Source organism: Chelonia mydas, chromosome 19 (assembly GCF_015237465.2).
Source record: "Chelonia mydas isolate rCheMyd1 chromosome 19, rCheMyd1.pri.v2, whole genome shotgun sequence".
In the NCBI taxonomy this organism is placed as follows: domain Eukaryota; kingdom Metazoa; phylum Chordata; order Testudines; family Cheloniidae; genus Chelonia; species Chelonia mydas.
Genome location: NC_051259.2, coordinates 18,183,163 through 18,199,166, shown reverse-complemented (window position 1 = coordinate 18,199,166; position 16,004 = coordinate 18,183,163). Strand labels below are relative to the sequence as shown.

Here is a 16,004-nt window from a genome sequence, read left to right as displayed (position 1 = left end):
GAGTGGTAGATACGCTGGAGGGGAGGGATAGGATACAGAGGGACCTAGACAAATTGGAGGATTGGGCCAAAAGAAATCTGATGAGGTTCAATAAGGATAAGTGCAGGGTCCTGCACTTAGGATGGAAGAATCCAATGCACCGCTACAGACTAGGGACCGAATGGCTAGGCAGCAGTTCTGCGGAAAAGGACCTAGGGGTGACAGTGGACGAGAAGCTGGATATGAGTCAGCAGTGTGCCCTTGTTGCCAAGAAGGCCAATGGCATTTTGGGATGTATAAGTAGGGGCATAGCGAGCAGATCGAGGGACGTGATCGTTCCCCTCTATTCGACACTGGTGAGGCCTCATCTGGAGTACTGTGTCCAGTTTTGGGCCCCACACTACAAGAAGGATGTGGATAAATTGGAAAGAGTCCAGCGAAGGGCAACAAAAATGATTAGGGGTCTAGAGCACATGACTTATGAGGAGAGGCTGAGGGAGCTGGGATTGTTTAGTCTGCAGAAGAGAAGAATGAGGGGGGATTTGATAGCTGCTTTCAACTACCTGAAAGGGGGTTCCAAAGAGGATGGCTCTAGACTGTTCTCAATGGTAGCAGATGACAGAACAAGGAGTAATGGTCTCAAGTTGCAATGGGGGAGGTTTAGATTGGATATTAGGAAAAACTTTTTCACTAAGAGGGTGGTGAAACACTGGAATGCGTTACCTAGGGAGGTGGTAGAATCTCCTTCCTTAGAGGTTTTTAAGGTCAGGCTTGACAAAGCCCTGGCTGGGATGATTTAACTGGGACTTGGTCCTGCTTTGAGCAGGGGGTTGGACTAGATGACCTTCTGGGGTCCCTTCCAACCCTGATATTCTATGATTCTATGATTCTATGATTCTATCCCTCTGGAGAGCAGAGAGAAGCAGAGACTCCCTGGCTTGGAGTGGCTGTCTGCCATGTGCCTTTGTCTCAGGCTTTAACTGGCGGGATGTCTGTCACCAGGACCTCGAGCCCCCAGCAGGGAGACAGATGGCATTTTACTGCCCTGCTACAGGGAGCCTCTTTATTGTCTGTTTTTCTTTCTCTCTTTGTTGCTGTTTAAAAGAGGGTGAGAGAGGGAAAGAGCCCTCGGCTTTTGAACTGTTATCTGATGCGATTGGAGCTGTCCTCCGCCGGCCGGCCGGCGTGTGGCCTGTTAATGAGAGCTGCCTTTATTGAAAGCTTCAATAGCCCGTGCATTGTGTGCAAGGCTCAGCCACAAGTGGATCTGTGTGCTGGACTGCATCTGGGTGCCTTGGAGCCAAGATGGGAACAGATCCCAACTTCCCAGCTCCGAGACAGGGTGGACCCCAGCTCGGGATGCTCAGTGGAGTTGGGTGCAGGGAAATCCTAGGACCTTGCCCAAACCAAGCCAAGCTGGATTGCTGCTCGTGGGGGGCCTGGCTCTGGGTTGCCACTCTGGATTTTAGAGGGGCAGGAGGCTAAGCAGACAGAATGTAACCCCATTCATAGAATCATAGAATCATAGAATATCAGGGTTGGAAGGGACCCCAGAAGGTCATCTAGTCCAACCCCCTGCTCGAAGCAGGACCAAGTCCCAGTTAAATCATCCCAGCCAGGGCTTTGTCAAGCCTGACCTTAAAAACCTCTAAGGAAGGAGATTCTACCACCTCCCTAGGTAACGCATTCCAGTGTTTCACCACCCTCTTAGTGAAAAAGTTTTCCTAATATCCAATCTAAACCTCCCCCATTGCAACTTGAGACCATTACTCCTCGTTCTGTCATCTGCTACCATTGAGAACAGTCTAGAGCCATCCTCTTTGGAACCCCCTTTCAGGTAGCTGAAAGCAGCTATCAAATCCCCCCTCATTCTTCTCTTCTGCAGACTAAACAATCCCAGCTCCCTCAGCCTCTCCTCATAAGTCATGTGCTCTAGACCCCTAATCATTTTTGTTGCCCTTTGCTGGACTCTCTCCAATTTATCCACATCCTTCTTGTAGTGTGGGGCCCAAAACTGGACACAATACTCCAGATGAGGCCTCACCAGTGTCGAATAGAGGGGGACGATCACGTCCCTCGATCTGCTCGCTATGCCCCTACTTATACATCCCAAAATGCCATTGGCCTTCTTGGCAACAAGGGCACACTGCTGACTCATATCCAGCTTCTCGTCCACTGTCACCCCTAGGTCCTTTTCCGCAGAACTGCTGCCGAGCCATTCGGTCCCTAGTCTGTAGCGGTGCATTGGATTCTTCCGTCCTAAGTGCAGGACCCTGCACTTATCCTTATTGAACCTCATCAGATTTCTTTTGGCCCAATCCTCCAATTTGTCTAGGTCCTTCTGTATCCTATCCCTCCCCTCCAGCGTATCTACCACTCCTCCCAGTTTAGTATCATCCGCAAATTTGCTGAGAGTGCAATCCACACCATCCTCCAGATCATTTATGAAGATATTGAACAAAACCGGCCCCAGGACCGACCCCTGGGGCACTCCACTTGACACCGGCTGCCAACTAGACATGGAGCCATTGATCACTACCCGTTGAGCCCGACAATCTAGCCAGCTTTCTACCCACCTTATAGTGCATTCATCCAGCCCATACTTCCTTAACTTGCTGACAAGAATACTGTGGGAGACCGTGTCAAAAGCTTTGCTAAAGTCAAGAAACAATACATCCACTGCTTTCCCTTCATCCACAGAACCAGTAATCTCATCATAAAAGGCGATTAGATTAGTCAGGCATGACCTTCCCTTTGTGAATCCATGCTGACTGTTCCTGATCACTTTCCTCTCATGTAAGTGCTTCAGGATTGATTCTTTGAGGACCTGCTCCATGATTTTTCCAGGGACTGAGGTGAGGCTGACTGGCCTGTAGTTCCCAGGATCCTCCTTCTTCCCTTTTTTAAAGATTGGCACTACATTAGCCTTTTTCCAGTCATCCGGGACTTCCCCCGTTCGCCACGAGTTTTCAAAGATAATGGCCAAGGGCTCTGCAATCACAGCCGCAATTCCTTCAGCACTCTTGGATGCAACTCGTCCGGCCCCATGGACTTGTGCACGTCCAGCTTTTCTAAATAGTCCCTAACCACCTCTATCTCCACAGAGGGCTGGCCATCTCTCCCATTTTGTGATGCCCAGCGCAGCAGTCTGGGAGCTGACCTTGTTAGTGAAAACAGAGGCAAAAAAAGCATTGAGTACATTAGCTTTTTCCACATCCTCTGTCACTAGCTTGCCTCCCTCATTCAGTAAGGGGCCCACACTTTCCTTGGCTTTCTTCTTGTTGCCAACATACCTGAAGAAACCCTTCTTGTTACTCTTGACATCTTTTGCTAGCTGCAGCTCCAGGTGCGATTTGGCCCTCCTGATATCTTTCCTACATGCCCGAGCAATATTTTTATACTCTTCCCTGGTCATATGTCCAACCTTCCACTTCTTGTAAGCTTCTTTTTTATGTTTAAGATCCGCTAGGATTTCACCATTAAGCCAAGCCGGTCGCCTGCCATATTTACTATTCTTTCGACTCATCGGGATGGTTTGTCCCTGTAACCTCAACAGGGATTCCTTGAAATACAGCCAGCTCTCCTGGACTCCCTTCCCCTTCATGTTAGTCCCCCAGGGGATCCTGGCCATCTGTTCCCTGAGGGAGTCGAAGTCTGCTTTCCTGAAGTCCAGGGTCCATTCTGAAATAGCAGGATGGCACAGGTGAGGTGTGAGTGACTGGGGAAATCCCATTGTTCTGTCACACACAGAGCAGGGGGCAGATACCGAAATACAGAGGGTGCGACTTGCTTGCTGGTTTGGGCCTGCTTAGGGATTGCCAAGATGTCATCCGAACACTGGGCTGCTACAGCACTTCTCAGCCAATGATCTCAAAGGGGTCAGTGACCCAAGGCCGCGATCCTACAATCAGCTCCAGGTGGGGAGCCCCTGACCCTGTGCTTGGGTGGCAGGGACAGCCCACGTGAAGCGGATTCCAGGCCTGAGGCCGAGTGCTCAGTGAAGGGTCACGGCCTGGCAAGGCAGGGAGGATTACACCAGCTCCTCAGCGGCGGCACTGAGGTGCAGAAAGCCTTCGGCCCACATGTTCAGAAGTCGCCTCTAATTGTGAGACCCTTCATTTTTGTGAGCCACCTGGCAGCTGACACTGGACACTCAGAAATGGAGGCTCCCCAAATTAGAAGCCACTTCTGAAAATTTGTGCCTAAGTGACTTACCCAAAGTCACACAGCAAGTCAGTGAAAAAGCCAAGAAAAAGACCCAGGCATCCGGACCCTCAGTTTCTCCTTTTCTAACCACTAAGTAGCTTATTGTCCGGCCCCACCTCCCCTCCCATTCGCCATCTCCCAGCCCCACCTCCCCACATTGGTGGCTGAATAACATCTCTGCCACAACTGCCCCAGCGGTAACTGTAGGCTAGTACTCCTGGCATTTGTAACTTCCCTTTACTGAATGTAGCAGTAGATGCAAGGAGCATGCTCTGCAGTCCAGTCTGGAAGCTCTGGACTGGGACACATTAGCCTTTAAAGAGTCTTTCTTCCATTTGGTTTGTCTCTCTGGGTAGAGGCGATGCAGGGTGGGCAGTCCCTGTGGGCGTCATGGCAGTGGGATGGGTGGAGTTAAGGTGTCAAGACTGAGCTAGGCCAAGGTTTACAACCTTCTGACTGGCGGTCACACTCTCTGACTGTGCTTGTTTCTGTCCTGACCTGTAAGGGAAGCACAATGCTGTGAATGCACTGCCGGCTCCTGGTGCTTTTCCACTGGGCTGCCTCAGAAACTGGAGAGTCGATCCTGAGGAAAATGATGCTTCCCATGATGTCCAGAGTTTGAGTGGGAAGAGAGCTGAGCTATCATGTAACAGCCCCCCACTAGGCCTAGCCCTGCAGAGAGACCCAGGATCCCAGCCAGAACAAGACAGATTTCGGGACTGATGAGGTGGGAGATACAAGAATTTTCCATCTCAATATATTATCATCATGATTATTTATTACAGTGCCCCCCCAGTGACCCCAATTAGATTAGACCCCATTCGTCTGGTCACTGTACGATCATAGAAGACATTCCCAGTCACAGCACAGGCAGGAATCCCAGCGTCCCACTTTACATCAGTGACTCCCCTTTGCAGAGCTCACAGCTCTGTAACATCCTGATTGATATTGTCTCAGATTTAAAGGCCAGAAGGGACCGTTAAGTTTGACCTTGTGTGTAACACAGGCCAGAGAGCCGCACTCAGCAATTCCTGTTCTGAGCACAACAACTCATACATGAAGAATTCTCTGGCGTACAGGCAGGTTAGGCTGGACCAGCATGAAAGCTGTCCTGGAATAATCCCTGCCAAATTCGTGGCCAGAATTTTGGAATAATCAGAGAGAGTGATACCCACAAAGACTTCATCCCTGGCTTTACACTGAGCTCTGTGATCCCTGGCTGCGTGCATCAGACCCATAGATAGCACAGTGCACACCCCTGTTCAACAAGGCTGATAGTAATTTACTTTAGTATCTGGTTGGCATGCTTTGATTCAAGAATCTGCCAGTGCCCTGGGGCACCAGAGATCTAGGGTGTTACCAGGAAGCAGAGCAGAGGGGGACACAGCCTTTAGAAGATGGTAACAACTTGTGCACTCCTGAAGATTCACGCACAGAGCCTTGCTCCCTTCAGCAAGCAAACTGCACAGTGGAAAGCCTCCCTGATCTCCCATGGGGTCACACAGATTAGGCGATGCAGGAGGTTGGTCTGCATCTTGCAGTGGGATCTGAAGGTCATGTCCTAACTCTGCCAGCTTGTTTTTTCCATCTTTACTCTGAGAGCCGGGCTGAGAAGTTGCGTGTGTGTGTGGAGATAAACTGGCCAAGAAATAAAGACAAGCATGCTAGATACTCCATGCGTGAGGGCTTTGGCTGGGCTTTGGTGACATCTTTGGGCTGTGATGGGAAATCATGAATGGATTCTCCTGGGAAGGTCACTTATCAGCCTTCTTCAAGTGTCTGGAAAAGAAAAGAGCTGGAGGAAGAAAGATGAGCTACAAAGCTGGTACTGGGAGAGATCCGAACTTCACAGGCATTCTCTAATGTGATTATCCTCTCAGTTACACCAACCCCATTGAAATCCACGCACTTGCACTAGTGTGAGATCAGACACAGGCCCTGGAACTTCAAGTCCCGAAAGATCTCTCATTCATCTCTGGGAGATGACCTAGGAGGCTCCAGTGGCACGGAAGTAGGAGGGGCAGAGCCCTGTCGCCTTGGGCCCAGCAGGGAGAGTCATGTGGTGGGGCTTTTATCAACAGTGATGAAAGCTCAAGAATAGGGTCCCTGCATCCTTGTTCCCTGGGTGCCAGAGCTGTCTGTGGAGCCGCAGACTTTCCCTTGCTGTGCTTTGCTGAGGTCATTCCTCAGCAGTATTGGTACTTCCCTGTCATAGAACCCGAGACGATCAGGGTTGGAAGGGACCTCAGGAGGTTCTAGTCCAACCCCCAGCTCAAAGCAGGACCAACCTCAATTAAATCATCCCAGCCAGGGCTTTGTCAAGCCTGACCTTAAAAACCTCTAAGGAAGGAGATTCCACCATCTCCCTAGGTAACGCATTCCAGTTCTTCACCACCCTCCTAGTGAAATTGTGTTTCCTAATATCCAACCGAGACCTCCCCCACTGCAACCTGAGACCATCACTCCTCATTCTGTCATCTGCTACCACTGAGAACAATCTAGATCCATCCTCTTTGGAACCCCATTTCAGGTAGTTGAAAGCAGCTATCAAATCCCCCCTCATTCTTCTCTTCTGCAGACAAAACAATCCCAGTTCCCTCAGCCTCTCCTCATAAGTTATGTGTTCCAGTCCCCTAATCATTTTTGTTGCCCTCCGCTGGACTCTTTCCAATTTTTCCACATCCTTCTTGTAGCGTGGGGCCCAAAACTGGACACAGTACTCCAGATGAGGCCTCACCAATGTCAAATAGAGGGGAACGATCGCGTCCCTCGATCTGCTGGCAATGCCCCTACTTATACAGCCCAAAATGCCGTTAGCCTTCTTGGCAACAAGGGCACACTTGTTGACTCACATCCAGCTTCTCGTCCACTGTAACCCCTAGGTCCTTTTTTGCAGAACTGCTGCTGAGCCATTTGGTCCCTAGTCTGTAGCAGTGCATGGGATTCTTCCATCCTAAGTGCAGGACTCTGCACTTGTCCTTGTTGTACCTCATCAGATTTCTTTTGGCCCAATCCTCTAATTTCTCTAGGTCCCTCTGGATCCTACCCCTACCCTCCAGCATATCTACCGCTCCTCCCAGTTCAGTGTCATCTGCAAACTTGCTGAGGGTGCAATCCACACCATCCTCCAGATCATTAATGAAGGTATTGGACAAAACCGGCCCCAGGACCGACCCTTGGGGCACTCCACTTGATACCGGCTGCCAACTAGACATGGAGCCACTGGTCACTACCCGTTGAGCCCGACGATCTAGCCAGTTTTCTGTCCACCTTATAGTCCATTCATCCAGCTCATACATCTTTAACATGCTGGCAAGAATACTGTGGGAGACCATGTCAAAAGCTTTGCTAAAGTCAAGGAATAACACGTCCACTGCTTTCCCCTCATCCACAGAGCCAGTTATCTCGTCATAGAAGGCAATTAGGTTTGTCAGGCATGACTTGCCCTTGGTGAATCCATGCTGACTGTTGCTGATCACTTTCCTCTCCTCTAAGTGCTTCAGTATTGATCCTTGAGGATCTGCTCCATGATTTTTCCAGGGACTGAGGTGAGGCTGGCTGGCCTGTAGTTCCCGGGATCCTCCTTCTTCCCTTTTTTAAAGATGGGCACTACATTAGCCTTTTCCCAGTCATCTGGGATCTCCCCGGATCGCCATGAGTTTTCAAAGATAATGGCCAATGGCTCTGCAATCACATCCGCCAATTCCTTTAGCACTCTGGGATGCAGCGCATCCGGCCCCATGGACTTGTGCTCATAACCTCAGTAAGGATTCTTTAAAATACAGCCAGCTCTCCTGGCCTTCTTACCCATCAGCTGCTTAGAACACACTCTCTGGGATTATGTTGCCAGTTCCCTTTCTGTTTCTCATACACCAAAGCAGGTGCTGATACCATCAGTGATGTCAAAAGAACTAACAGAGTTTTGAATTCTGCAAACCAGGGTTTGGTACTTTCCTCTGAATCCCAAGGGGCTCTTTGGTTTGACCATGTTTGTGCCTCTTTTCTCGGCTGCTCACAAACTTTATACCCCAAATAAAAAACAAACAAACAAATGGTAAGAGGACCAGAAAACTGCCACCATGGCTAAACAGCAGAATGAAAGAGGCGGTTAGAGACAAAAGGGCATCCTTTAAAAATTGGAAGTCTAACCCTTCTGAGGAAAATAGAAAGGAATGTAAATGCTGTCAAGTCAAGTGTAAAATTATAATTAGGCAGCTCAAAAAAGAATATGAAGAGCAACTAGCAAAAGACACAAAAAGTAACAGCAAATATTTTTTTTAAGTACATCAGAATCAGGAAGCCTGCTAAACAACCAGTGGGGCCACTGGATGATCAAGATGCTAAAGGAGCACTCAAGGATGATAAGGCCATTGCAGAGAAATTAAATGAATTTTTACATCAGTCTTCACTGCATAAGATGGGCAGGAGATTCCCACACCTGAGCTGTTCTTTTTATGTGACAAATCTAAGGAACTGTCTTAGATTGAGGTGTCAGTAGAGGAGGTTTTGGAACAAACTGATAAATTAAACAGTAATAAGTCACCAGGACCAGATGGTATTCACCCAAGAGTTCTGAAGGAACTCAAATATGGAATTGCAGAACCACCAACTGTGGTATATAACCTATCACTTAAATCAGCCTCTGTACCAGATGACTGGAAGATAGCTAATGTAACACCAATTTTTAAAAATGTTTCCAGAGGAGAACCTGGAAATTACAGGCTGGTAAGCCTAACTTCAGTACCAGGCAAATTGTCTGAAACTATAGTAAAGTACAGAATTTATCAGACACGTAGATGAACACGATATGTGAAGGAAGTCAACATGGCAACTGTAAAGGGAAATCATGCCTGACCAATCTATTAGAATTCTCTGAGGGTGTAAATGAACATGTGGACAAGGGTGATCCAGTTAATATACTGTACTTGAACTTTCAGAAAGCCTTTGACAAGGTCCCTCACCAAAGGAAAGTGAGCTGTCATGGGATAAGAGGGAAGGTTTTCTCCTGGATCAGTAACTGGTTAAAAGATAGGAAACAAAGGGTAGAGACCTCACCTGGAATACTGTGTGCAGTTCTGGTCTCCCATGTTTAAGAAGGATGAATTCAAACTGGAACAGGTACAGAAAAGGGCTACTAGGATGATCCGAGCAATGGAAAACTTGTCTTATGAAAGGAGACTCAAGGAGCTTGGCTTGTTTAGCCTAACTAAAAGAAGGTTGAGGGGAGATATGATTGCTCTCTATAAATATATCAGAGGGATAAATACTGGAGAGGGAGAGGAATTATTTAAGCTCAGTACCAATGTGGACACAAGAACAAACGGATATAAACTGGCCACCAGGAAATTTAGACTAGAAATTAGACGAAGGTTTCTAAACATCAGAGGAGTGAAGTTTTGGAATAGCCTTCCAAGGGAAGCAGTGGGGGCAAAAGATCTATCTGGCTTTAAGATTAAACTCGATAAGTTTATGGAGGAGATGGTATGATGGGATAACATGGTTTTGGTAATTAAATATTCATGGTAAATAGGCCCAATAGCCTGTGATGGGATATGAGATGGGGTGGGATCCGAGTTACCCAGGAAAGAATTTTCTGTAGTATCTGGCTGATGAATCTTGCCCATATGCTCAGGGTTTAGCTGATCGCCATATTTGGGGTCGGGAAGGAATTTTCCTCCAGGGCAGATTGGAAGAGGCCCTGGAGGTTTTTCACTTGTCTCTGTAGCATGGGGCATGGGTCACTTGCCGGAGGATTCTCTGCTCCTTGAAGTCTTTAAACTACGATTTGAGGACTTCAATAGCACAGATATAGGTGTGAGGTTTTTTTTTTTGTAGGAGTGGTGGGTGAAATTCTGTGGCCTGCGTTGTGCAGGAGGTCAGACTAGATGATCATAATGGTCCCTTCTGACCTAAATATCTATGAATCTATGAAATAAAAGGTCAGTTTTCACAGTGGAGAGAGGTAAATATCATGGTCCCCCAGGGATCTGTACTGGGACCAGTGCTGTTCAACATATTCAGAAATGATCTGGAAAAGGGGTTAAACAGTGACATGACAACGTTTGCAGATAATACAAAATTACTCAAGATAGTTAAGTCCAAAGCAGACTGAATTACAAAGGGATCTCACAAAAATGGGTAACTGAGCAAGAAATGTCAGATGAAATTTAATGTTCATAAATGCAAAGTAAAACATAATCCCAACGACACATACAAAACGATGGAATCTAAATTAGCTGTTACCACTTAAGAAAGAGATCTTGGAGTCATTGTGGGTCCTCTGAAAACATCTGCTCAATGTGCAGCGGCCATCAAAAAAGTGAACAGAATGTTGGGAATCATTAGGAAAGGGATAGGTAATAAGACAGAAAACATCACAATGCCACTCTATAAATCCATGGTACACCCACACCTTGAATTCTTCATGCAGTCCTGGTCGCCCCATCTCAAAAAAGATATATTAGAACTGGAAAAAGTACAGAGAAGGGCAATAAAAATTATTAAGGCTGTGAAACAGCTTCCATATGAGGAGAGATTAAAAAGACTGGGACTGGTCATTTTGGAAAAGAGAAGGGTGAGGAGGGATGTGAGAGAGAGCTATAAAATCATGACTGGTGTAGAGAAAGTGAATAGGGAAAATTATTTACCCCTTCACATAATAAACAAACCAAGGGTCACCCAATGAAATTAACAGGCAGCAGGTTTAAAACTAACAAAAGGAAGTACTTCTTCACCCAACACACAGTCAACCTGTGGAACTCATTGCCAGAGGATGTCATGAAGGCCACAAGTATAACTCGGTTCTAAAAGGAATGAGATAAGCTCCTAGAGGACAGGTCATAGAATCATAGAATCATAGAATAACAGAGTTGGAGGGACCTCTGGAGGCCATCTAGTCCAACCCCCTGCCCAGAGCAGGACCAATCCCAACTAAATCATCCCAGGCAGGGCATTGTCAAGCCTGACCTTAAAAACTTCTACAGAAGGGGATTCCACCACCTCCCTAGGTAATGCATTCCAGTGTTTCACCACCCTCCTAGTGAAAAAGTTTTTCCTAATATCCAACCTAAATCTCCCCCACTGCAACTTGAGACCATTACTCCTTGTCCTGTCATCTGCTATCACTGAGAATAGTCTAGATCCATCCTCTTTGGATCCACCTTTCAGGTAGTTAAAAGCAGCTATCAAACCCCCCCTCATTCTTCTCTTCCGTAAACTAAACAATCCCTGTTCCCTCAGCCTCTCCTCATAAGTCATGTATTCCAGTCCCCTAATCATTTTTGTTGCCCTTCGCTGGACTCTCTCCAATTTTTCCACATCCTTCTTGTAGTGTTGGGCCCAAAACTGGACACAGTACTCCAGATGAGGCCTCACCAATGTCGAATAGAGGGGAACAATCACGTCCCTCGATCTGCTGGCAATGCCCCTACTTATACATCCCAAAATGCCATTTGCCTTCTTGGCAACAAGGGCACACTGTTGACTCATATCCAGCTTCTCGTCCACTGTCACCCCTAGGTCCTTTTCTGCAGAACTGCTGCTGAGCCATTCGATCCCTAGTCTGTAGCGGTGCATGGGATTCTTCCGTCCTAAGTGCAGGACTCTGCACTTGTCCTTGTTGAACCTCATCGGATTTCTTTTGGCCCAATCCTCCAATTTGTCTAGGTCCCTCTGTATCCTATCCCTACCCTCCAGCGTATCTACCACTCCTCCCAGTTTAGTGTCATCCGCAAACTTGCTGAGGGTGCAATCCACACCATCCTCCAGATCATTAATGAAGATATTGAACAAAACCGGCCGCAGGACCGACCCCTGGGGACTCCGCTAGATACCGGCTGCCAACTAGACATGGAGCCATTGATCACTACCCGTTGAGCCCGACAATCTAGCCAACTTTCTACCCACCTTGTAGTGCATCCATCCAGCCCATACTTCTTTAACTTGCTGGCAAGAATACTGTGGGAGACCGTGTCAAAAGCTTTGCTAAAGTCGAGGAATAACACGTCCACAGCTTTCCCTTCATCCACAGAACCAGTTATCTCATCACAGAAGGCAATTAGATTAGTCAGGCATGACTTTCCCTTGGTGAATCCATGCTGACTGTTCCTGATCACTTTCCTCTCGTCTAAGTGCTTCAGAATTGATTCCTTGAGGACATGCTCCATGATTTTTCCAGGGACTGAGGTGAGGCTGACCGGCCTGTAGTTCCCAGGATCCTCCTTCTTCCCTTTTTTAAAGATGGGCACTACATTAGCCTTTTTCCAATCTTCCGGGACTTCCCCCGATCGCCATGAGTTTTCAAAGATAATGGCCAATTGCTCTGCAATCACATCCGCCAATTCCTTTAGCACTCTCGGATGCAACGCATCCAGCCCCATGGACTTGTGCACGTCCAGTTTTTCTAAATAGTCCCGAACCACTTCTTCCTTCACAGAGGGCTGGCCACCTCCTCCCCATGCTGTGCTGCCCAGTGCAGGAGTCTGGGAGCTGACCTTGTTTGTGAAGACAGAGGCAAAAAAAGCATTGAGTACGTTAGCTTTTTCCACGTCCTGTGTCACTCGGTTGCCTCCCTCATTTAGTAAGGGGCCCACACTTTCCTTGGCTTTCTTCTTATTGCCAACATACCTGAAGAAACCCTTCTCGTTACTCTTAACATCCCTCGCTAGCTGCAACTCCAGGTGTGATTTGGCCTTCCTGATTCCATTCCTGCATGCCCAAGCAATATTTTTATACTCATCCCTGGTTATTTGTCCAATCTTCCACTTCTTGTAAGCCTCTTTTTTGTGTTTAAGATCAGCAAGGATTTCACTGTTAAGCCAAGCTGGTCGCCTGCCATATTTACTATTCTTTCTACACATCGGGATGGTTTGTCCCTGTAACCTCAATAAGGATTCTTTAAAATACAGCCAGCTCTCCTGGACTCCTTTCCCCCTCATGTTATTCTCCCAGGGGATCTTGCCCATCAGTTCCCTGAGGGAGTCAAAGTCTGCTTTTCTGAAGTCCAGGGTCCGTATTCTGCTGCTTTCGTTTCTTCCTTGTGTCAGGATCCTGAAATCGATGATCTCATGGTCACTGCCTCCTAGGTTCCCATCCACTTTTGCTTCCCCTACTAATTCTTCCCTGTTTGTGAGCAGCAGGTCAAGAAGAGCTCTGCCCCTAGTTGGTTCCTCACTAGGTTAGCCAGCCTGCTCGCGAAGATGCTCTTCCCTCTCTTCGTTAAGTGGAGCCCGTCTCTGCCTAGCACTCCTCCTTCTTGGAACATCATCCCATGGTCGAAGAATCCAGCGCCTTCTCTCCGACACCACCTGCGTAGCCATTCATTGACTTCCATGATTTGACGATCCCTACGCCGGCCTTTTCCTTTCACGGGGAAGATGGATGAGAACATCACTTGCACCTCAAACTCCTTTATCCTCCTTCCCAGAGCCACGTAGTCCACAGTGATCCGCTCAAGGTCATTCTTGGCAGTATCATTGGTGCCCACGTGGAAAAGCAGGAAGGGGTAGCCAATCTATTAGCCAAGATGGTCAGGTATGTAACCCACTGCTCTGGGTGTCCCTCAGCCTCTGTTTGCCAGACAGGGGATGGATCACTTGATAAATTGCTCTGTGCTGTTCATTCCCTCTGAAGCATCTGGCAGTGGCCACTGTTGGAAGACAAGATACTGGGCTAGATGAGCCATTGATTTGACCCAGTATGGATGTTCTTAGGAAGAGTAGCAGTCATATAAATACTTGGGATTCTCTTTGTATGAACAACTGTATTCACCTGGGAACAAAGGATGGAGCATTTGCTACTGGTTATTTGTTATTCACCACTTGTTATTCTCCTGTTTGAAAAGTTTCAGCCATCCACTCAGGGAAGCAAATCTATACTGTCAGAGTTTCAGGGTAACTGCACCTGTATCCCTGCTCGTGGTCCACTGCAGGAGGCCCAGTCAGGTCCCAGGTCTCCTGCCATCCAGGCAGGCACCCTTGTCCCACTTCCTTCCCATCAAGGCTTTAAAGGCTACACAGCTCCCTGCCTTACACTGTGATATCCCCAGCAAGCCAGCACCCAAGGGCTATGAAGTTGCAAGTGATTCACACGGCATTTTCTAAGCAAGCACCATTTATCTTAAGGTAGAAGCATTACAAAGAAACAGAACAATCAAAGTGCCTACACACATGCTAAAAGCTCACACAGCTCACCCATCAGCCTTATGGGGCCCTAGTAGGTCAAAGTCTTTCCAACCCATCCACAAGGTTTAGGTCCTGTCCATTTGCTGGACCAGAAAGAAGGTCCTGAGTCAGTTCAAACCTTTTTTTATATCAGAAGCTCTTTATCTGTCTGTTGGTCTCTGGACAACTGACTTTAAACCAATCTATGCAAACCACTCAAGGGGGTGGCACCCCTCTGGAGGTGTTTACAATCTAAGTGATTCACCATGATCACACTCCCCCTCCCCACCCTGTTTTTGGTTCCCGGAGGAGCTGTAGTAACTCTCTCCGCTGAAGTTGCACACAGTCCCTGGCCCACAGTGGTACATAAACCATCAGCAAACGTAATACAATGTGGTCCCCAAAGAGGCTACCTGGGGTTCAATATCTGTCCTACATACATGAGCCTGCAGTGACCAGTCACACACCCTGAAGAGTCAGTAGTCCAAGTGAATAGCTTATGGCTACCCCTTAGGCTGAGAATAGCTTCTCCAGACTCTTGGATGAGTGCTTATGACTGAGGAATCCATTCATGGACATTAGGATCAGGTGGTAAAAAAAAGGGCTAAATTCAATGGCCAGTTCACACTCAATCAGCCCTAGAAAGTAGCATTCAGACCCTTGGTCCATTCCCTCCCCTATGTGCCATGATCTTCCCAAGGCCAACAGGCTTGCTCCTCCCTCCCCGCTGTGCATGAGCAGTCCTGAAGTGATATAAATGAGGACACTGGGATCTCAGCAGATGAGCCACAGTCAAGGGCACAAGAAGGGTTTGTATTAGGGCAGCTTGGTTTCCAGCTGATCTGAACACTGAGTGGTCCCAGGCCTGCCCCTCATTTAGCTCAGCCTCATGGGTTTCTTACAAGGAGGGTTTATTTTCTGGTAGCAGGAGAGGGTCCCTCTAGTTAAGGGCTGGGAAAGGTGCCATCTGGGCTGGGTGCTGATGGAGCTGCAGGAAATTAACAATTATTATATATGAAAATGAAGATTTAGATGAGTTTCCAAAAGAACGTGCATGTGTGTCCCGGACATGGTAACGGGTGCGGGCCACTGTGAACTGGCCCAGCCTGGTGCCAACTGACGCATGTCCAGCAGGGCATGTGCAGGGCTTTGACAGTTTGCAGAGGTCCTGTGATGAGAGCAGGGCTCAGAGCAGGCATCGCGTTCACAGGAGTGTGGAGGGGGCAGAGCACCCTGTTTGGATAATGTGTGGGTCCCTTGTAACTCAGGGCCAGCCCTGAGAGCCAGAGTGATAGGAGCTGGGAGCCTCCATTAAGTTCCAAATGGGACAAGTGCCCACATCACACAGACTGTCACCATCCCCGGCACAAACTGGCCCCCTTGTTGGCAAAGAGGCCAAGCGCTTAGGGACCATAGGGGAATGACTTCCCCTTTCAACCCTAGTGAGTGTTGGGCACATTGCTAGGGGCACCCCAGCCTCTGTTCTGCTTCTGTTGCTGGCAGAGAACAGTGAGCCCCAGAGCTGCCGGTCCAGCCCCTTTCTCCAGTACAATGGTCACTAAGGATCAAATTCTGCTGGGCCCGTTCACAGGTGTGCAGCAGGGGAAAGGTACAAGGAACCCTCCCTCCCATCCCCCCTTGAGCGCACAAGATCCTCAA

The 16,004-nt window shown here is 48.1% G+C and overlaps 1 long non-coding RNA gene across 1 annotated transcript; it reads left to right on the top strand.

The window, feature by feature from the left end:
* The first annotated feature begins 777 nt into the window (after positions 1-777).
* On the top strand, positions 778-13,894 carry LOC122463355. Its single transcript, XR_006286621.1, has 3 exons — positions 778-789; positions 5,583-5,585; positions 13,763-13,894. It is a non-coding gene; the product is annotated as an uncharacterized LOC122463355 (long non-coding RNA).
* The last annotated feature ends 2,110 nt before the right edge of the window (positions 13,895-16,004 follow it).